General features: G+C 40.2%; 1 protein-coding gene across 1 annotated transcript in view; it reads left to right on the forward strand.

Moving 5' to 3' along the window:
- The first annotated feature begins 3,942 nt into the window (after window positions 1-3,942).
- Window positions 3,943-23,658, forward strand: part of PTPN3 (protein tyrosine phosphatase non-receptor type 3) — a 131,208-nt gene continuing 111,492 nt past the window's right edge. Inside the window, exon 1 of the mRNA XM_082045732.1 lies at window positions 3,943-4,064. The gene's annotated coding sequence lies outside the window, so the exon portion shown is untranslated. The remainder of the gene's footprint in view (window positions 4,065-23,658) is intronic.

Consider the following 23,658-nt stretch of genomic DNA (forward strand, 5'->3'; position numbering starts at 1 on the left):
CCTCTCTTAAAACATGCTCTGTGCTTTACCTCCATCTAAGTCAGAGCTGAACAGCAAACAGGACTTTTTCCTGCTATTTTTTCCATGGCTACTAACACTAGGAAAAGAAAGCCAGTCTAAACTGTGAAATCAGGCTGTGGATTTTTGAACTTGCTAAGAATCACAGAATGTTAGGGATTGGAAGGGACCTCGAAAGATCATTTAGTCCAATCCCCCTGCCGGAGCAGGAACACCCAGATGAGGTTACACAGGAATGTGTCCAGGGGGGTTTTGAATGTCTCCAGACTAGGAGACTCCACAGCCCCCCTGGGCAGCCTGTTCCAGTGCTCTGTCACCATCACTGAGAAGAAGTTTCTTCTCATATTTAAGTGGAACCTCTTGTGTCCCAGTTTGAACCCATTACCCCTTGTCCTACTGTTGGCTGTCACTGAGAAGAGCGTGGCTCCATCCTCGTGACACTCACCCTTTATATATTTGTAAACATTAATAAGGTCACCCCTCAGTCTCCTCTTCTCAAGATAAGGGGTAGCATAAGCTGGCTACGCCACTCAAATAAGCATCCTTCTCCCTCAACTTTTTACAGTGCTACACTCTTCCTCATATCACTATGAGTTAACCTAACTGGAGAACTTATCTATATTAATAGTAACACTACCCACAATTTGTTTCCTTATCTAGTTTGAATCAGTACCTGATCCCCAGCTAAGTAGATGCACAAACTGTGATCTACTGCCACAGCACTTCTGGGTGATGCTGAGGAATTAACTCCAGCAGGACTTCTTCCCTCAGAAACCGAGCACTTTCCTTGTCTGAGTAAACTGAACAGAAGTTCAGGTTGTGGTGGGTTTTGTTGTTGTTGTTCTTGTTTTGTTGTGTTTGTTTTTTTTTTTTTTTAATTACGTAAAGAAGTGTTCGGAGATGTGACTACGCACACACGGGAAGTGAGAGTTGAAAAACTGTTTCATAGAATCATAGAATCATTTTGGTTGGAAGAGACCCATAAGATCATTGAGTCCAACCATAACCTAACTCTAGCACTAAACCATGTCCCTAAGACCCTCATCTATGTGTCTTTTAAACACCTTCAGGGATGGTGACTCCACCACTTCCCTGGGCAGCCTGTGTCCTAGATGCCTTCAGCTGGATACTCAACAGGATGAGAGTAGCCATCCATTCTGGAGGTGTCAACATGTGCAGTGAAGGCAGCTGTTAAGACATGCAGTGAATGGGAGACAATCCTGCAAACACTAGTGAACTATTGTGCTTATGTAATTACAGAAAATAATGCTGCCTCTGCCACAAAAGGTGAAATTAACAGACTCACAGGTAGTGAATTCATATCTATGTAATTTGGCACATTTCTAACAAGTAGGTGATGTGTAGGAACATAATATACAGAAGTGTTTTTGAAGCATAGCTGTTTTGTTATTAGCTGATATCACATTTGGTGGGAGGAACATCTGTTGGTAGGAGAAGTTCACTAGTGCTCCTATGGTATCCTGTGTGTGGCCATCATAGCTATTATATTCCTCCTTGTCTTCCCTGCTTTTAATCAGTACAGGATTCTCTGCCTTTCCATGCAACCAAGGAATTTGTGGAAGTGCTTTCCAGAAACAGAATTTTGGAGCTGTAAGTAATTGTGTGTAATAGAAAACTGTTGCTTGTTGCCATAAAATATGCAACTCCCAGTCAACAGAGTGGGGGATACTCTTCTTCACTGGTATGACTGACAGTACTTGATACAAGTAATGGTTTTAACATACAGGAAGACAGGGATTACTGATTTCCTTCAAGGTCCATCAGCATAATTTCTCATCTTGTAATGAAAGAGTTGTCTAGCTGCACAGCTTTGGTTCTGTTGGAAACATAGGAATTGTACAACTAAATCAAATGCCTAATACACACATTTAATCTCTGAAAGTCAGCAGCTGGGCCTTTGACCATGTGTTAACTTCATATACCTGCTATGTAGCACATTTTACTGCATTCCCTCTAAAGGAAGGGGTGATGACTATTGCTTACAAAGTACTTCCGCTGTTTGGCAAATGCAGACTGTAAGTTTAAAGGAAGTTTAACTTCCTTCCATGGCACACGAAGTGTTCGAGGTGTCTAATCCTCACTCATTAAGAAGCAGAAGTTCTGGTGGAAACACACTGACCTAATGGGCTGATCTTGGATGCCAGCGCTTTTCTACAAACTGTGTCATTCCAGATTTAAATATTCTGACACTTCCAGAGGAATGTTTACAGTTAACAAATGAACTTATTCCTACTTTAAGTCTCAGAACCAGGTAACTAGAATGAAGCCGGTTGTCTTTGAATACTTCATTAGGATTGAAATGTGTGGAAGATTAAGCCTATGTCCCTTCTATAAATGAAGAGGGATTAGATTATTAGATTACTTCCTCAGTCGAGTGTTTTGGGTAGATCACACTTCAGGGTAGGTATTGATGAACATGTTCATGAACGTGAGACAGAACTGTCTGGACGGAACCTGCAGGAAACTTGAAAGACCCTGTCAATCAGCCATGCTGAGCAGCAGTGTGCATTGTCCCTGGTGGGAAAATGTGTGATACAGCTATGCTCCTCTCAGTACTCAACTTTAGATACGTAGTATCTGGAATTGCCACCTTCAAATTACTTAAGCAAACTAGCCAGCCCCCTGTTGTACCAAGGAATGGCTGAGTATATGAGCAGAACAGAGCAAGCAGACTGCAAGAGCCAAGTTGCATTTTGGAAAGCCACATTTCCACTGCAGGCGTATTTATTCTACGCAGCACAGCAGTCCTCAAATTAATTTTGGAAAGGGTAACTTTGGAATTTGAAACAATATAGGTATGTCAAGGAACAGACTGATATGCTTTCCTCTGGTGCGTCTCTGGTTTTCTCTGGATCTGTGTCTCTTGCACGAAACTTATGGCACAACAGATCACTTTCTCCCTGCTCCCACACCTGCCATTTGTGTTAACAGAGATGTCCGAGGATAGAGTCCAAAACACATCAGGAGAATAATGTCTGGATTTCGCATATTTTTTGGAGAATTTTTGTGCATGTTTTAACTGGGACTGTCCCATCGATCTAATTTACAGTTGCATCAGCACAACTGTGCTACGAGGGCAGGAAAAAGCATCTGGAAATTTCTTTAACAGGCTTTGCCACTGGAGAAAACACACCACCAGATTGCTTGGTATTCTGCTTCAGTTAATTAGCTCTGCTGAAAGACTCAGTTAATTAGCACGGGTATTGAGTTGCCCTGACACAGTTTCACCACTTCCAAGACCCGAGCTAATCCCTCCGCACAGTGCTCTGTAAGAAGCAGGGAAGCGGGGGGAAGCAGGAGGCACGGCACATCCACCCCGCGACTTTTGGGGACCTCGGACCCCGGCCAGACTTGTCCACTCCCTTCAGGAGAAGCGAGGGGTGGCGGGTTCGTTATAAACCGCTTTCTTTGATGATCCTTCGCGCGTCTCTGAATTTGCCTCAAGCGGCTGAGGCTGGGCTCGTCAACCTCGTGCTGCAGCTCCGTACACAGCCGGGAGGCACAGCCCGCACGCCGGGCAGCGCAGGGACCGGTGACCCAGCGGCACCGCCATGGCCGCCGCCCGGGCAGCCCCGCCGTGTGGGGACAGGTGCCCGCGGGGCAGAATGCGCATGCGCGCCCGCCGCCGGGCTGCCAGAGGGTGAGGGAACAGCCACCCCCGGGGTGACTCCGCTCCTATTCACCCCCCGCCCCGCCTCTCGCGTTCCCCTTTCCGGAAGCGGCGGAAAGGGCCGAAAGAATCCGAGTGAAGCCGAAGCGGGGAGTTGAGGTCGGGTTGTGTGTGGGGAGAGAGGGGGTTGGTCCCAGCCTGTGGCTCCGCTAGGGGGCGGAGGCGGACGGGCGGGCGCGCTCTTCGCAGCCCCGCCCCGCCCGCCCAGCCCAGGCTCGGGAGCGGGAGCCGGCGGGGTCGGTTCCGTGGTCTTGCGCTCCGCACCTGCTCGCCTCGGTCTGCACGGGGGCGGTGGCCGCAACGGCCGTAACGGCCTTCCGCGCCCCCTGGGGCAGCGGGGCGGCGGCGGCGGCAGGTACCGGGCGGGGCGGCGGGAGCGGCGCGGGGCGCGGAAGCCGGGCTTGTGGGGAAAGTTGGCGCCGCCGGGGCCGCCCCCGCGCCTCCCTCCTCCTCCAGCCGGCGGAGTGCCCGGGCGGGCAGCTGGCCCCGCGGGAGAGCGGGGGCGAGGGCTGCTCCCGGCGGCTGGAGGCGCTGGAGCGGGAGCGAGGGGGGAAGCGAACGGGAAGGTGAGCGGTGGTGCCGGGCTGGCTGTCAGCCTGTAGCCTGCCGTGCCGTACCGTGCTGTGAAGTGCCGGCGGGGAACGGGCGGCTCGGGGCGCCCCGGGACGCGGCGCCGCCCCGCGGGGTCCCTCCGTTTTCTGCTGCGCTCCGCGCCCTGTGTTTGCAGTGGGGTGCGAAGGTGCTGCGGCTGGGCAGGTGGGCACCGCCGGCCCCCGGGAGGGAGACGGGGGAAGGTCCCGTCCCCGCTCGCTCCTGAGCTTGACTTTGCTGAGTCGTCTCATAGGGCTCGTTTGACTCCTTCCCTCATCCGACCTTTTCTTCCCCCAAATCTTTGGCGGAGCACCTCGCCTAAGGGGTTTTTTTTCGATCTCGTCCGGGTGCCTTAGGCGGGTTTAGGAGAGGAACGCCGCCGGCTCTGCCTGTGCCCCTGTCCGCCCGGACAGCCGGCCGACCGGACAGACAGACGGCTGCTCGGCACGGGTCTGCCAAGGCATCAGAACTCAGAGAAGTGTTATAGTTTGTGGAGCTATCTCACCCCAAAGGCTACGGGGTCTCCACGGTAGTTACTTTTAGCATTTTGGCTACAGACTGATAGTGTGGAGATACAATAGTCTCCAATATATAGTATATCTATATCTATAATATATCTAGCAAGTATATAAATATATATGAAGTGTGAAAAGAAGTTATTTTATTGGTGTCGTGAAACAGACACAACATCTCTTGATATAAAATTCCCATTAATCTTGCAGCATTTCTCATTTCCTCTCTTTACTGAGATAATCTCAAGTAATTAGTCAGCGTCGCCTTCTGTTGCTCCTCTCTTTCAAAGATACAGGGTTTGGTTTGGTTTGTTTTTGTTGTTGTTTGTTTGGGGTTTTGTTTGTTTTGTTTTGTTTTCCCTGCTAGGATAGTTGCTTCCGTCGTGACTGTACAGCTTGTCATACAAATTGCTCCTGCTCTAATACCTATCTGATTGAAATCAGAACAAATTAGTGCTTTGATAGTATTAAATACCGGTACTGCTACTTTGATCATCCCAAACATCTTTTGGTAGAAATATATATTACTGAAGTACTAATTTTGCACAGTATTGCATAGAAAATTGTTTATAAAAAGTGAATTTAGATGTGTAGAGTACTTAACTTTGGAGGAGAGTTACACTTTCACTTTTTTTTTTTTTTAATTAATCTGAAACTAATATGTAGATGAAAGAAATTGTCCCTATCACCTGGGCAGTTTTGATTGTAAAGGAAACCATTTAAAAACAGGACTGTGGGGAAGAAAAGTCAAGTTCATTACCATATCTGGAAAAACTTGCTAATGAAATACAAATATTAAATTGTTATGATGCTGACATTCTCAGGCACAGTCTTGTGGCAAAAATGTCTTGATGGGTTGGTGACAAATGTTTAATCTATCTTTGCTTTTTAGTTCATAAGAAAAATGTAATATTCCACATATTTCTAAGTACACTTAGCAAAACAGGTCACCTGGAGAACCAACTTATGATTGATTTTGTTGATTAAAAACCCTTATACTGCTGGCAATAGATTCCTGGAAAAACTCTTAACCCTTGTCATCTCTGTGATTTAATAAGTGTTTCTTATATGTCTGTGATCACCTTTTTTGCATATTCTTAGACTGGGAAAGTTAGTTCATGATTTCAGGAGAGATATTTTGGGTAATATCGCAGTGACATGTGGTACTGTAACAATACTTAACTTTTTACCCCTACACCTCCAAAATACTTCTAGTACAAATAAAGACTGTAATAAGACTATGGTTAAGTGAACTTTTAAATTTAATTGCATAACCAGAAAGCTCCATAATTGCTTTTTAATTTACCAATTCTTACTATTGGTATAATATGCTTAATGCAGAAGATGATAATGAAAAAGCTAGCATGGCAGTAACATCACCTTCTTGCATATGTTCGTGACTTGTCACGTGATAAATTTTGTTATCATCCACTTCTGTGATCTAAAATAGCAACTCATTTCCAAAGATCCTGGGTGGGGATTTTTAACAGTCAGTATTATAATAGAGACAGTTGTCCATACAGTTGTCTATATAGCTGTCTCAGAGACCTTATCTCCCTCTACAACTACCTGAAAGGAGGTTGTGGAATGGAGGGTGTTGGTCTCTTCTTTCAGGTAACAATGATAGGATGAGTGAATAGCCTCAAGTTATGCAAGGGGATGTTCAGGTTGGATATTAGTAAAAGCTTCTTCACTGGAAGGGATTGTCAGGCATTGGAACAGGCTGCCCAGGGAGATGGTTGAGTTGCTGTCCCTGGAGGTGTTTAAAACACGTGTAGATGTGGTGCTTAGGGACATGGTTTAGTGGTGGACTTGGCAGTATTAGGTTTATGGTTGGACTCAATGATCTTAAGGGTCTTTTCCAACTTAAGTGTTTCTATGATCCTATAAATTTTTAAGCTGTGAGCTACTTTTTGTACTGATGGGTAAATAATAGCTTTACATGGACACAAAAAGAATAACTTCACATAGTAATGACAGTAAAACTGGTGCATAAAGAAGCCGTTAATGTTAAATTCTCCAAGGTGGACTAAATGCAAGTACAGTGAGCAGTTCTTCTATTTTGTCACTTCGTGTGTTCACAAATAACACTTGCCATGCTGGCATCTATACATATGGCTATTTGTTCATTGCAAATTGAGCAGTTAAAAGTAAACTGAAGCTTAATGGTGCTGAGGACCATTGTTACCAACCATATTATTGTAATTACGGTAACTGTGCATTATAAGGTTTGTAGAAACCTTATGGTGTGGTTTTCTGAATGCAAACCAATTCCATAAGCTTTGTAACCGTGAAATTGAGAGCTGTTTGCTGTCAGAGGCATGAACATGTGGTCATCTACTGAAAAGTTTGCACCAAAGTGGAAAAGTGAGAAAACAAAATTTTTCAGTTGTTCCCAGGACTACAGCCTTGAATATATTAGGCAAAGTTTATTTGTTTTAATTTATCCTTGTATTAGTTAGTGTTAGTTTATACCATTGGTTTCTCTTCTGGCTGCCTAGGTATAGCAATGCAATGTATATTTTGTTCTGCAGTGTTAAGTGCATGAGGTCAGTCAACAACAAGGGGGATTTGGCACAATATTGATAAGCACTAGTGCATCCAGCTTGCAGGTGTCTGGCTTGTGGTGAGAATCCCCCTGATGGGAACATCAGGTACCTTCGGCTAGAACATAGGGTGGCTCGCTCCTTAGTAGGAAGCTACCCAAATCAGTCAACAGGTAATTCGAAGCTGGACTTGTATCTTAAGCCTACAGGAAAGGTAGAATTTAATCAACTGAGTCCAGGCTATGTGGAAATGTATCAGCCAGAATCACTCTGCCTGCAGTTTTGTTTTGGAGCTGGATGCTTTTCATGAGCTATAGTGTTTTCTTGTTATCAAGGCCTAAAAATCCGAAGGTGTGTACAGTCTTACCTCATGACAAGTGTGAATTAATGGGAGGTAATCTATTCTTCTGTTGGGCTGTTTACTGAGGGGAAAGAGCAGGCGCAGAGGCAGTTGGAGTGGAGTAACAGATGTGCTGCAAGTTCCATCCTGACTTATCTTGAGGTAATTTATTCTAATCTCTCCATACCCTAAGATACCATTGCCTTCATATCAGCATGCACTGAACCTTACTGTGAATTCTTATTTCTATTATTAGCATTGTAATATGAAGCTTAGTCACGTGTCCTGTATAGGACTTTGTATTCCTTTTCTTTCTTCCTTTCATATCCTTGCACAGAAAATAATTCATGAAATGTTAGGAAATGGATAGTATAGAAAACATTATCCAATAACTTGCTTTATAAAGCTTTTTTTGTCTTAATTTTCACATTACTCCTGTTGGTGAACTACATTCAAAATCTTGAAGAGTCTTCTCCTAAAGGAAAATGCTGATGCTTCCTTGCGTAATTCTGTCACTTGAGCTACGTTGAAATCACCATGATGCTGAAGTCTGGTCATGCCTATCTTCTAGATTTTATGTTCTAGGTTTCTAGACACTGCAAATAAGTAATGGCAACAAAAGGTTCCCATCTGCTGGGCTAGGAAGATTCAAGAGAAACTTCAAAACATCATAGGTGCCCGAAGCCCTGCTGCACTGTGGTTCATCTAATGATTCCCATGTGCTCTTGGCTTGCAACTTTGAGAATTCTACTCAAAATCTGGGCTCTGGGCATACATTCAGAATACAGATGCTCCATCTGGCCCTCCTCAATGAGACGTGAGGTATTTTTTAATCAGGTTCCAGAGAGAAGTTGAAAAATATACATGCAGAAAGATTTTCACCATTCTGAGAATTTCTCTGGCTTTGGCTCACACACTTCTGCAGTTCAAAGGCCTTCTCTGCTTCTCAGGTGGCATTGTTGTCTCATCTTGGCATGTGTCTTTGTCCAATAGTAACACCTTTCCTTTTATTAAACTCAGTTCCTCTGTCCAAGTATCCTCACCACTGATGTAGCAGGAGAGTGTATCACTGCATGAGGGATGTGGTGGATCTCTCCAGGCTGTAGGCCCCTAGTCTGAAGCCAGAACATTATCCTAGTTGCCTCCATTTGAAATGAAGGTCATTAGGATTGGGCTAATCTGGTTGATTTCTGCAGCTAGATTACTAGATTCCCCTTGTTAAACTTCCTCAGATCATTGATATGAGGATTAAAGAATAGTAGAGAAGAAATGCAGTTTTACAGACAAAACAGAAACTACAAGAAACAGTGAAGCTTGCACATAGTATAGCCAGCCATACATTAATCTGCCATGTTGGCTGTGATTTCATCAGCTCCCTCTTTGGGCAAGTTTAGGTTTCATACAAGCACTTATGGCAATGTACATTGAGGATAGTGTGTCCCAAGCTTTAAAGTATGACTAAAATCCCTGCTGAGGAAACCATATTTTTTGGAATCTGAAATTCAGGAGAGCTCTTCAAGCTAAGTGATCATAATCCCTTTCCTAGCAGAAGGAATTTGAGGCTTTTTGAAAGGTGTCACTTTCCAAAAGCAAAACACATACTTCTCCTTGCATCACAGAATAGAAATACAGCCAAAGTGGTTTGTTGCATGCTTGTGTCTGTTGACCAATTCAGTATGTTTCAAGAGGTAGTGTAGAAACCCTTGTCACAGCCATCTACTTTGTATCATCTTTATCAACAGCCATCTTTTATCTTCCTAATTTGACCTAGTTGTCTGTGCACTCTGAAGCTGGTTAGATAATTATTCTTAATCAATACTCTGCAGTGTTAAGTTAGTAACTTACCAGTCATAGGGATCTTTTGTTTTTCTTTTTAGAACTTCCACACTAAGATTTAGTGATGTTGCTCATGGAAATTAATGAAAAAGGGGAAAAACAGCCAGTCACTAGTTCAAACCTGTACATGTATGTTATCATAGTGGGTGGTAAAGTTTTACAAGGGGTCCAAGAGGTGTTTCATAATTCAAGGTGAAAACAAAATCAATAGATTTTTAAGTTCTCTGAAAGAAAAAGAAAACGATGTACAGAAAGTGACTCTAACTCTACTTTGCTCTTCTATTGTAATGTAATATGAAACTAATTATGTACTCTTCCTTTAAATTCACATAATATTTCAAACAAGCTAAAAGGTTTCATTTCTGAAATGGTAAGGTGGACAATAGTGAAGTGTGCTTCGTTTTATTTTTTTCTTTTTGAAAGAGGAGAAATAGTAAAATTGGTGTGAAATCATACAGTGCTTCAACCTTTGTAGCTGGCAAATGCAGTTCCAATGGTTTGGTAGCAGCTTTAATTTTAGTGCTTCTGGCAGGTGCCAGTAGTACTAACCAAGGCTGGATGTCTTGATATGTTTTAAGTATTAATATAAAGTAAAATGTAACATACACAAAGTGAAGCTTCCTTTGAATTTTTTTGTATATCAAGAAACAAGCAGCTCTTTTTCTTTTGAATCATGTGTTATTTACACTGTTTGTTTTTTAATCTAAGCAGGACTTTAAAAAATAGCATTGGAAAAAGAGCAGTTGCAAGCAACTGATATCAACAGTATTTCATTACTAAGTAAAATGCTCTTTTGTTTGCACTTTAAAGTACCAAAGTAGTTGCAATTTGACATCTTGTTCATTGATTTCCCACTGTGTTCTCCCTCCACCCCCAGATAGATTCTGATCTTGTGTGTGTAGTGTTATGGAAAGCAGACGGTTCATAACACCAAACTGTGATGAGTAACCATGGCTATTTCCTTAGCAAGTTATGTGATATAGTTACGCTTTGTGGAATGACGCATTTTATGAATCAAAGCTGGGAGCCTGAGCTGTGACTTGTATACACGTGGGATTTTGTAATGTACTGTTGTTCTTGTGTTGTTTTGCCTACAGTTTTGTGAATATGGATCCTGTTGTTCAACATTGGGCATCTCCTGGGGACTGGACCCCAGCATGCAGAGGTCTGACTCTGCTCTTTCACTGAGTTTTGGTGGTTTCTTTTAAAGCTTAATATTTTTATGCCAAGCATTGAATTTATGTGCAGTTGGCTTCTGTTTCTACATCTATATCAGTGTAAAACGCTTTTAGTAATTTGGGCAATTTTCTGCTTTTTTTCTTTTTTTCTTTGAATACTTACATAGATGGGGATAGTTCTTGAACTATAATGGTATAGGTAGAGGCACAGCTTTTGGTTCTCGGCAAACTTGGACATGTACCTGAAGTTAAGCACATGCAAGGATTTTTTGAGTATTATGGTTGCTTCAGTACCAGTGGTTTGTGTGGAAGAGGGTAACTTCTTGAATGTGTTGCTAATGTTCTAAATAACATATTAAATATCTCTAGTCTGTAGATAAAGCAGGTTGTACTTTGGTCAAGTTGAAGATCAGCTAGCACATGCTAAAGTACACCTGGCCCTATCTTCATGTTGTTATTTCAGAATATGTTAGTCTATGTTTACTATAGGACAGAAGAGTGTCTTTGAGCAACTTAGTGAGCACAAGTTGTCCTCATTTGTGTTCAGTGGTTGTTATAGGATGGGACTGTTTCTAGTTTTTGCAGGTACTTCTAGTGATGTGTGTGTGTATGTGTGTATATATATATATACACACATACACACACACATATCAGTAGAGATTTATTAAATCACCTTGGAAACTAATTTAAAAAACTTGGCTAACATCCTGGCCTATAGTGTGGATCAACTCCACAGTTATGGTATAGTTTGAATTTGTATTGTGTCCCTGACTACTTCTTTTTGGATCCAGTATATCAATGGATTTTGTTAATTATCAGAATGCTTTAAGGAGATAAAGTTCTTGAACTCTGCTAGTTTACTTTCACACAGCACGCTCTAGACTACTCTTGCTTGATTAGGATTTCCACCCTTGCATAACTCAGTTTTAAATCTTGATTCTCTTAATTCATTTATCAATCGATATAATTTTATTAGACCTGTCCTTCTGTTGACTTGAATGATATGTGGAGCCTGGTTGCAATTTTAGTCTCTGTTCTGTCCGTTTTCACCTCCAACAATGGCTTTCTCAGATGCCTGGTAAAAATGGCATCACAGATTTCACTTGATGGAAACTCAATGATGAACTTCAGTTTGGGTAAAGCATAAACTGCTCTCAAAATCATCTTCTCTGGTATTTTATTCAAGATTTGTTTGAAAGAAGATTGTGTCTTTTGGGAATACTTTTACAGGATCATAAACATTTTTCGCCTTCAAAATATGTTTCTGTAAATATAATTTGTTTTTCTTGACATTTAAAATATTAAGAATTCAGTCATGTGTGAGTTTGAATAGCTAGTTAAGAACTAAAGCTGTCCATGTATTTAATAAAATAATTTTAAAATGGTAGAAATGGCTGATCATTGAGGTATGCAGCACTTGATGGCTGTTTGTTACTGTTTTGAAAGCCAGTGATATAATCACAGATTTTTTTTACAGTATGTAATCATGGGGAACAATTTTGGGGAGGGAATCAATACTTTCCATTTTGCTCCAGAAGTAAAAGCAATTTGAGGTGTCACTGAGAAAATTCAGATTTGTAAATATTGGGCAGCTCGTCATCTGTGAAAATACTTGTGATACTGTACTCCATGTATGAGTAGCTTTTAATAAGACTGCACACAAGTGTCTTTTTATTTTTAATTTTTATATATTTGCAGCCATAATGGAGCTCTTTTTTTTTTTTCATTAAAAACCAAAAAAAACCTTCAGCAACTGATTCTTGCTTTCAGATTTGTTTGACTTTAGCAACACAGTTGTTCTTTGAAGTAGCTGCCAGAAAATTTCATAAGCTGAGGGAAAGTCTGTGGGACCGCGCCAGTCAGGGCACACCACTGATGTGGCGAATGACCAAAAATCCCGGACAGATTTCAGAACTCTCCTGCAATAGTCTTGTAGTAAAGCAGCTGACTTAATTGTGGCTTTCTGTTCATTAAATTCAGTGGAATTTAAGTTTATTCTCCAGCTTTGCTTATATATGTTTCCTATTCACATTGAAAATGCACACCTGGAGAGAAAGATATCCATCTGAAGGAAGCTGGTGGTTTGGCACCTGGGAGCTGATAAGGCTCCAGCATTAAGGGGAACACAGTGTTTTCTTGGTAACTAGGCAGTGATTCACTGTTTCATAATGAGAAAGATTGTGTTTTCCTTTGTCTTATGTCTTTTCTGAGCAGATATGACTTTATTATTTTTCAGATAAATATTTAAACTTTTCATTCTATCCTGATATGTGCTACCTTTGACCCAAGATATCAAATAACTGATGGAGCATGTGAGAGTGCTGTTACTATTCAATTAAGAAACACTTAATTGACTAAGAACATTCTGCTTCTAGCCAGTGCTCTGTGAATATCAGGTAATGTCTCCCTTGAATGAATAGGGAGCACAATACTTGAGTTGTGGCTGAATGCACAGGCTTGCAACATCAAGTTGCTTCAAAGCGTGAAACTAACACCTATCTGCTAGTGCAATGGTAACAGACAACTTTTAATAATAGCATGTGCTTTTCTGGTACAATACTATATCAATTCACACCACCACGACCTCTCCCCCACAACTGCCTATTTATAATTATACAGTTGCATTTGGTCATTATATTATTATACAGTTGCATTGCTGGCTTTGACGTCTTGGTGTAGTGAAACTGTCTATGTGTTTAATAGTAAAGGAGGACTGTGTGTTGTGATACTACCCTTTTGACACAAGTTTCACATGTTTGGTAAACACTTCAGCACAAATACAGTGCTTTGAATACTTTTCTTCCCCATTTCCTTAGAGATTTAATTCATTATCAGTGTATTACATAACATGAAGGTGAATTTACATACTTAATTTCAAACTCCTTAGGTAAAGGTGGAAGACCCTGTTTTTTCTTTTCTATTCAAGTATTTCACTGAGCATTCTAGGAAGTTTGTTGCCTTTTTCCATGGATCACTTGTTTTGTTACCAGAGTGTAGAACAAAAACTGCTGGAAGGCCCACTCCAGGTTTTCACTGTGACCTGGCTGCTGAAACACATTCCTGCCTCTCTCATTGGGGGATTTTTTTTTTTTCTTTTCTGTTATTAATTGTGAAATTCTTTTGTTTTGGTGTGATGGAAGTGCTACACTTAACTCTGTTTTGTAATGTAAAATCAGTTCTCCTTATCAATATGAACAGATCAACACAATTACAGAGTTGTTTAAAATCTGTGGTAAATTGGTAAACCCTGTTTTTAATTTATATTGAGCTGAGTATATTGGCTTCAGATCCTGAGATAGTGGTACATATGGTTTTATAGTAAGTGTCACTTACCGAACTATACTTGGTTGCTAAACAGATATATCTGACTTGTGTGGAATCGAAGGTTTTGTGGTAAACAAACAGCATGAGTCAGTGGAATATGTAGCTGGGTATATTCAGAATAGACCTAGTAATAAAGGTAATTCATCACTAGAATAACTTGCTGTTACTTGTGTTGAATTCTTGATTCTGAAAACTTCAAAAAAAAATCCTCTGGGAGCAAAACGTACAGGATTTTTGATCTTTATGAATAAGGCTGGTTTCCTATATAAAATGTGTTACCCATTTTCCTTACATTGTGAAGGAGGACTCTGACCCTTTATTAAAAGGAATTTTGATGGATAACATACTTTTCCTATAGGATCTGCTGATGTTAATTAATGAATTGAACTGCAGTCTTAACAAGTGAGCCTGTAGAGTCAGATGCACTGGAGTCTAAAGTTAGTGCTGTCATTGGGTACTCTCCAGAGCAAGAGATTTTGTTACTATTATGAGTTACAAACTCTGTTACTTGTTAACCAGCGTGTGTTATGTTTGACTGACTTGGAGTATTGTCATGTTGTGTGCTAGTGTCATCTGTGTTTGGTTTTTCTGTTTACCCAGGAACTAAATCTCTTCTAGTATAAGAGAACTGGTTTAAAATTTCTCCTTTGGGTGTCAAAGCAAGCAGCCAAAGACAAATGCAAGCTGTATTAGCTTGGTATGAAGAAAATAAATCTGCATGTTGCTTAGTCTGCCAGGTGCCCAACGCTGTAACTTTTTTATCACCTCATTTACAAAAGGCAAACGTAGTTTTGTGTGTATGTCCCCTGTTTTTCCCTTTCCCTCCCATCCCCCAAACATTTGCAAACAGAAAACATGAACAGAAATGCCAGATTTGGTTTTATCCACTCTACTAAATAAAACTACTTCTAAGCCCAAGATAACATGCTTATCCTTATAACTTTCTCTGCAAAAGGAGATTGTAGGCCAAATGTTATGGCTGCTCTGTGAAGAAGGGATTCTCATTCTCCTAAGTGTCACCTCGGTTGTATGGATGGTCACAGCACTGGATCAGTCCTGTGCATATCGACGTTCCTCAGCTGCCAGGTACACGTACTCAGAACTGCCTGATGGCCCCTCTTGGTTAGAGACAGCTTGCGGTGTTCACTGAAGCTCATTTGCTTTTCTTTCTGGCAGTGAGGAGAAAAACTGGCTTTACAACCATTTGCTGAACGTAGTAAGGCAAAGTTGAACTCTTAACAAGGGTAATAAAAGAAAGCCTGTTTTACTGGATTGATTAGATGGTGGCTTCAAGGTGATCGGCAAATGTGCCTCTTGCCAGCAGATAAGGCCAGACAGTGTGACAAGCCTGGCTTTTATTAGTCTCCTTCTTTTCCATCCACTGAGATCCCTTTTGGCAGTTGATGTGTGACAAGTAAGCAACGTGAAAGATTCTGTTTCTTCAGTACTTTTAACTTTGGTGTCAGGTGACCTAAACTAACATTGGATCAAATGAATGTTCAACTCCTGAGTCTGTTTTGTTGTCTAAACAGCATACTGGTTGTCCATCCCTACTCCAGTGCTGTCTGACTCTGCTGATTAGTTTCAACACATTTTACAAAAATAAAAAAATAAAATGAGATGTCTTAAAGACATTAAGCTGTGAACTATATAAAAAGGTTAGTCCTTGCCCTAAGGACAGAGCTTGAGGGTGAGGCTCAGCAGGTGTATATATTTTTTTGCCCAGGGGGTAATGAGTGAGCAGTCGCTAGACTTGGGTTCAACCATGACCTACATTCCCTCACTCTGCATCCTCTAACTAACGGCTGGGCAAGACAAGAGAGGGAATGGGTGGTACAGAGCCATATGTGGGACTCAAAGGCTTGGGATCTGGGAGCAGAAGAGAAGAGCTCAGACTTGGAGAGGTGGCAGCCTAGAATCCTAAGGGATGACAGCTATAGTACATTACAAGATCAGAGACATCGTGGTATGCCTATGTGGGCCTCAGTGGGACAGTGAGTGGTGCTGGAGGTAGCCACCAAAAGGGATCACTGATATATTACCAATTTATTCAATATTAAATAAATAACTTAATTAGTTACATATATCATAAACTGTAGTTACTTGAAATAAATACTCTGCAGACGTTAACTTCTAATGCTTGTTGGCTTCTGCTGCATTGCTAGTGCTAAGACATGACAGCTGTCCAGTGTTGGATAGTTTCTGCAGTCATCATACTTAGACTATATTATTGGACAATATGCTAACATTAGGTTAGTGTGTTGAAATTTGAGGATGAAATTGTTAGTGTACTAAAATACCTGTTTATTTCTGCTTTTATGTGGAGGGATTTTGTGCTGTTTTCTTTGTTTGTGTATATGGTTTCTGGGTGTTTTGTTTGTGTTTTTTAAATTAGATTCTTGGATATAAGGGGAAGAAGAATCTTTACCTTGAACTATTAAACCCTCGAACAAGTTGCCTAGAGAAGTGGTAGAGTCTTCCTTGCTGGAAATAATCAAGGTTTGACTTGATGGGACCTTGGAAAAACTATTTTAAAGCCCTGCTTTCAAGAACAGTTAGACCAGATGATCTCCAGAGATCCCTTCCAGCCTAGATTTTTCTATGATTCTGTGATCTAGGTCATATATAGCCACAATTTTCTAAAATATTGGTGATAGCTTAATGAAGATAACCTTAATCTCGTTAAAATAATAGATTTCTTTTTTTTTTTTTCTGCTGAAAATAAATGTGGGAAATAAGTTAGTCCACCAGTGCAAAACTTTACCACCACACAATGATACCCATATTCAGGGAGCTGACACTGTTTTTTCTATATTAGAGAAATAGCTATAATACTGATACTCAGTTATTTTTATTTACATGAGAGCAGAGTCTAAAATGAGGAAAGAACTCTCAGGTTGCCTCCTATAGGATTTTACTTGATGTACACCATGCTGCTAGGCTAGTGTTTAAAAACCTAGTTTCAAATATAATCAGAAAGCATTTGACTAGTAGACCAAATACCCACTTTTCTTTGTTATTGGTTATATTTAAATGATGAATACCTTAATGAAGATTATGTTATGGCTGAGTGTGTATATATATATATATATAAAAATAGACACATAATATTGATATATTTGTTGCAGAACAAATTGAGCATGTTAAGGCAAACTTATAAATAGTGGAGATATATGTTTCAAGACACTTTGAAGTAGACAAATCCTGTTGGTTTTGGTGTGTGTGTCATTTTTTTAAAATTTATTTTTCAGATTTATTTATTTATTGTGGGTTTTTTTGTTTTTATTTTAATTTTTTTCCTGTTTTTTTCCTCCCCCAAAATGGCCAACTGTAGTGGTCAAGCTTCCTCCATCAAGTCTTTTCTGTTTTGTCCCGCCAGTTCATTGTAGAAATCATTCAAAAGTCTGTGTAGTCTTTTGAAAATCTGTGTAACAGCATACTAACTGGCCTTTCAAATTGAGCCAAGGGAATTCTGCTGTGTACTGGTTCAGGAAATAATCCAAAAATCTGTGTTACATGGTGATGCCTGCCTATATAGTACATAAAATGTCTACAATGCAGCAAAAAACCTAAAAATTTCGACCTGCTTTTCAGAATGGAACTTCAGTGTCTTTTACTGGAGATAATGAAGTCCTGTAAGCTACTTCATGGGAAAACATATTTAAATATTCAAAACTTTGTGTGTTAACCTGTAACTGACTTGCATGTAAAATTAAGTGTAGGGACTACTTGGCTTAGCTATGATTTGGGTTGAATTTATTTAGCAACTTTTGGATACTGTTTCAAAGGCTTCGCAATCAAAGCCACATACATATATATGGGTATACTTTATAAGCCTGTTTTATAATGACTCCTTCTCTCTGACCTCTGAAAACGGCTTGATACTCTCAAGCTCTCCTTTTTATTTTTTTTTTTAAGTTGTCTTAGCTAGTAAAAACATTTTAGCAGGGAAAGAGCAGTTATAAGGTCTCTAAAATTAAAAAAAAAAAAAACAAAAACAAAAACAAAAAGCTAAAAAACTCTGTTTTTGTTTCCTGTATTGTTGCTGTTGATTTTTTTTTTTCTTTTACTGTTTGATATTTTTCTTTTTCTTTGTATTTAGATCAACCATACCTTTTCCTTTCCCTGGCACCTAACCACTTTAGGACCTGTTCTTGAGGTGGGGAGCAAGGTGTTGCCATTGTACTTGCCTGTGAGAAGAGATGTTGGATGTAGCTGTTTCTTGCTCTTTCCTGACTCCTTAGCATAATTGCAGCCATCACAGGCAGTGTTCAAACAGATAGAGCTGCTTCAGGCACTGCTGGGCTGTCACTTTTCTGTACTGATAGCTAGATGTATAATTAACTGTTGTTTGCACAATTACAGATTTAATGATGTAGGTGAGAGTTTTCCTTGGCAGGGTGGGGAAGAAGGGGAGAAAAGATCCTCAAATGGACTAGCCCTAAAATAAAGAAGTTGATTTTAAATGCCCGCTACTGGCAATGAGTCCATTTTCTCCAGGTGGGTAGGACACAGGAGTCCCCTGGGGCTTGTTCTCAGCAACAAGGCTGCGAGTCTCCTGTGTTAGCACATCTTCCAGGTGCTCTGGGAACATGTCTCTTGGTGTTGTTCCTGAAGCTGCTTCTCATGCCCTGGTGGGGAGTTGTGGCTGTGAAGTTAATGAGTTGCTTGAACCTCCACATTTGGTTTTGGCAGTGGGTTTGACAGTGTGGGACTGCTGCTGCGGCGTGGGTGGGGATGTGCCAGGGTTTAGGGCCCTGGAGCCACTCTCTTTGGGGGGATGATGGGGGCCCAGAGCTGCCACGGCTCACTTCCAAAGCTTGGTTTGTGATCCATTTTTGGAGACATGTATGGCCGGAAAGCAGAGGCAAGTGACCATCTGAAACCTGCATTTTGAATTTTTGAAAATGTGTGGGTTTTTTATTTTTCTTTTCTCTTAAATAATGCTGCAAATGAGGTCTTCAGTTGGCTGTAATAAACCAAAATTAATTTCTATCTTCCTTTAATTTCCTTTATTTTGGTTTTCAGCATTATTCCAAAAGATACATGACTCCTTTGCTTATAAACATTTTAAATCTCTTCTTTACTGCATTTTTAATGAGAATTGTGTTCTGATACTGAATTTCTTAGACTTGGTAACAGTAGAGTTGATGAAGAGGGAACTGGAGTAAACTACAAACTGGACTCAAATTTAGGAAAAAGTGCTACAGCCTCAGAAAGACTTCAACTGTTTTGATATCCTGCTCTCTTGGCTTTCTAAATGTTTGATTAATCCATCAAAACAATTATATTAACATTGTGTTTCTTATGGAGCATATTACAGTAGGACTCCTGATTCAGCCTATTCAATTAAGAGTGCACATAGTCCACATGTATCTACACACTTCTTTCTTACAGAACTAGTACACTACAGTACACTACTTTAATTTTGTGCATCTTTGATAATACTGACAGTTTTTTCCTTAATAGTTTAATATTGGTCATTGAGCATAAAGTTTTGGATGCAGCAAGAAGACAATTTGATAAACTGTTATATGCTGAAATGTGCTTGGAAGCTTGGGGTGGAAGAAAGTATTTAGCATATTCTATGATGATGATGGTAATAATGCTGCTGCATAGAGTTGTTATCTTTGTTCTTCTGAGGTTTTAGTTTCCATCTTTTTCTGGGGATGGTAATTAGATGGAGCTAAGGAGTTGGTCTGGAAGTGTTAAAAGTGAATGCTGGCAAAATATTCTATATTTCAGCAGGTCAAACCTTTTTCTGTTTAGAAAACAAGAAGTTAAGATCTGTATTTAAGTGTAGTAGTTCATGTCTGGCACAGAGAGTAATGTGCATATGTGGTCTCTCTTAGTCAGCTGTCTGTACACTATGTATTTCAGTAATGTTGGAGAAAAGATGACAAATTTGTCAGTAAGAGAATGCCAAATAGTTGAATGAGATGCATCAGACTCCTTGCCCAACTGTGCAGATAACATTGTTTGAGATTGGCTAAGACTAAAAAGCAGTGCTGTCAAGGAAACATTTCAGGCTCAGCATGAAATCATACTATCTAATATTTTATGAAGGGAAACTCACAAATGATGATGGAACTTCAAAGGACATTTAAAAAAACAAACAAGAAAACCCCCAAAACACAACAAAAAACCCCACCCCAAATCCCTGTCTTGTATTTCACAGTAATGATGGTCTAAACCTTTTTTTTTTTTTTTTTTTTTAATTATGCTAGTAGGAATTTGTACAAATGAGAACATCACCCATCCTAAAACTTTTCTTTTCCTTGCTTTGATCTAGTTCCTTAGGAACATACTTTATTCATTGTTTTAAAGACACCAAATAACTATCTTATCTAATTTCTTTTTTTTTTTCCACTCTTCTGCATTGCTCTCATACTCTTCATACTGTTTGCTTTGTTCCAACCCATCCCATTATGCTTTTATTCATCCAGTACTTGTTTTCATGTCTCATCTTCTGCTTATTGTACTTGAAGCTCTGTATTCTTCAGAGCCTGCACTAATCATTGATTCAATTAGCCTTATCAGTTCTGATTTTTTTTTAATTTGTTTGACCATTATCTGATCTAATGCTTCTGAAACTTAAGAAAGGGAAGCCCTTTCTTCATAAATGCAATAAGAATCAAGCCAGGAGGTGTTCCCTTTGTGACTTTTCCGCAAGGTTTTGAACTGCTTTCCAGCCAGAGCTCTGCTCTGAAGTTCTGTTACCCTTCCCTTCCAAGCATGCTGCTGTGCTGCTCTTCGACTGCTTTGTGTTTGCTGGCTCAGGGTGGCAGCCAGCCTGTCATTGCATTCAGTCCCCAACTAAACTCTTGTACCACTTAATTCTGTCTAGTCTTGCAAAGTATCTTTACTTGGAATGGATTTCTGTTCTTGTTCTTCTGTACTTCAAAAGGGGGACTGTATGCTCCTGCATTAATTTACCCATGTCAAATATTATATACCTTGCTTAACAATTTCAGTGAAGTTTTGGCTAGATTTGGCCATTTATTTCCATTACATACAAAAACTGAATCTCCACCCCATTTTTGAGAGGGACAAACTTGCTTAGGTGAAATTATGGATTTTATTAATAGTAGGAAAGTGTATATAGCATAGGCCAGAATTTGTACTTTGATTCCAAAGATCAGGTGGGAATTGAGTGCATTCAGCACGTGTAAATATTGATGTCACATTCAGAAAGCTCTTGTGGCAATCAGACCACTTACATGGTTATAACAAGGTACATTTTGCACTAGGAAAGCAATTAAGATTAAATAAACTAAGCTAAGTATTTTTTATAGCGGTGTAATTTAGGGTATGCAATCTGCAACAGAGGTTATTACCTTTGTTACTGATCACAGCATACGCTTAAATATTAGAAATCTCTATAAAAGCTAAGCTAATAGCTTTTAAAATCAAGTTGTTAATCCACTTTATTCAGTTACTGAGGTAAAATAAGCTTGGCAACATTATTTGAAGAATTTATTTAAAAATAATTTCTCCTTTAAAGCTCTAATTACAGTCATTTTTTTCCAGTGAAGTGGACTATTTTGTCATTGATTTGCCATATCATAGAATCATTTTGGTTGAAAGAGACCCTCAAGATCATCGACTCACACCTTAACCTAACACTGTCACTAAACCATGCCCTTAAACACCACATCTACATGTGTTTTAAACACCTCAATGGATGGTGATTCAACCACTTCCATAGGGCAGCCTGTTCCAATGCCTGACAACTCTTGCCATGTACAAATTTTTCCTGTTATCCAACCTAAACCTTCTGTGGTGCAACTTGAGACCATTTCCTCTTGTCCTATCACTTGTTACTTGGGAAAAGAGACCAACCCCCTCCATGCTACAACCTCCTTTCAGGTAGTTGTAGACAGCGATCAGGTCTCCCCTCAGCCTCCTTTTTTCAAGGCTAAACAGTCCCAGTTCCCTCAGCTGTTCCTCATCAGACTCATGCTCCAGACCCCTCATGAGCTTTGTTGTCCTTCTCTGAACTCTCTCTGGCACCCCAAAATTTTTCTTGCAATGAGAGGCCCATAACTGAACACAAGAGTTGAGGTGCAGCCTCACCAGTGCTGAGTACAGGAAGACAATTGCTTCCCTGGTCCTACTGACCACACTAGTTCTGATACAAGCCAGGATGCTTGCTTTTTGTCAATGGACTTGTCTTAAGCAAAACCACAATATTGTGTTTTCAAGTACTTTTTGTTTTGATGCCTTTCCTTTACAATATATTTCTAGTGTATTGCAGAGTTGTGAGAGAAATGCTGAAGAAAGAAAACATTTATAGTTCTGGACTTCTGTCCTGTTTCTCAGTCCAGCTGTACTGTGGTCATAGCTCTAACCTGATAAGGTGCTACAGTCAACTCCCTCTTTGCCTTTCCCAGCTCTTCCACATTAAGTTTTGAGGAATTTGCCTGTTGAGAAGCATTACTAATTATCATTGCCATGCAAAAGCGCCTAAAGGTGGGGGAGCTATGAGAGGGATACTGGATCTCAGCACTGCAAGCAAAGCTATCCCCTTTTTTTGTTCCTGTTTCAGTATAAACCAGTAACACTGGCCCAGTGCCTGCATTCCTCTGTAATCGGTTGCCACAGCATGCTAAGATTGCTTTGAGGGAAGTAGATAAATATTCTACCTGCCAACTAGGAATACAAAAGCTGAAATAAGAAAGATTGGGGAATGTCAGATCTACTTGGCAAAATTTGGTGTGTGTGTGTTTAAGAATGCTTGGCATTGTCTTGAGTATTAAGTGATTTGAAACTTAAAAATGAAACTAGCCTCCACGTTTAAATCTCTGAAAAATAGCAGCGGTTGATATATGGTGGATGGCAGTGATGCATTCTCAAACTAGGAGGTGGTTTAATTCTGTAAATTATGTGAGCCTGGCTGTGCATGGGAGCTTTAACAAGCTTGTATATAAAGGGCTCAAGAGACTTGCATTACTTCAGATAACACTAGGAAGCTTTGTTATAAACACTGATTCGTTGGATAGCTGTGTTAAAAAATGAACAAAAAAAGCACCTAAGTGGGCTTGAATTACTTGTGAAGACACTATATGTTAGTATGAAAATTGAAGAAAAAAAAAAACAAAAACAAAACACACAAGAAAAAAACAAACCAACCCCCCCAAAAAACCCCACAAAAAACAACCAACCAATAAAACAAAACAGCAAACCCAGAAAACATAAAAATCCCTAAAACAAAACAGCAAAAAAACGCACCCAAAGGAGTACTCCACTGAAGACTAAGCAGCTCTTCACCAAGTCATCTTTCCAAGATCATCCTCTACCCTGCTCCATTTTCCTCCCTGAAACTCCAGTCATGGCTTCTGTGGCTCCTGCTCACTGAGAATGCAGGCTGCCTTCCTTCGGCCTCCTGATGTATCTCCTTCAGTATCTCCTGCACTGGCCTCAGCTTCCCAGTATGTTCTCCTTGATGTGGGACTGGACACCAGCTGTCAGAACAGTGCCAGTTCACATCATTTGTATGCGCTGGAATAGGCAGAATTACCTCTTTGCCAGCACTGTGAATTAAAAGCTCACACAACTGAGACAAATAAGTGTATCACTTTGGTAGCTTCATGGTGGTAGGTTTAGCATGTTGGCCCAATAT

Source organism: Streptopelia decaocto (assembly GCF_964273445.1).
Source record: "Streptopelia decaocto genome assembly, chromosome: 2".
Classification (NCBI taxonomy): Eukaryota; Metazoa; Chordata; class Aves; order Columbiformes; family Columbidae; genus Streptopelia; species Streptopelia decaocto.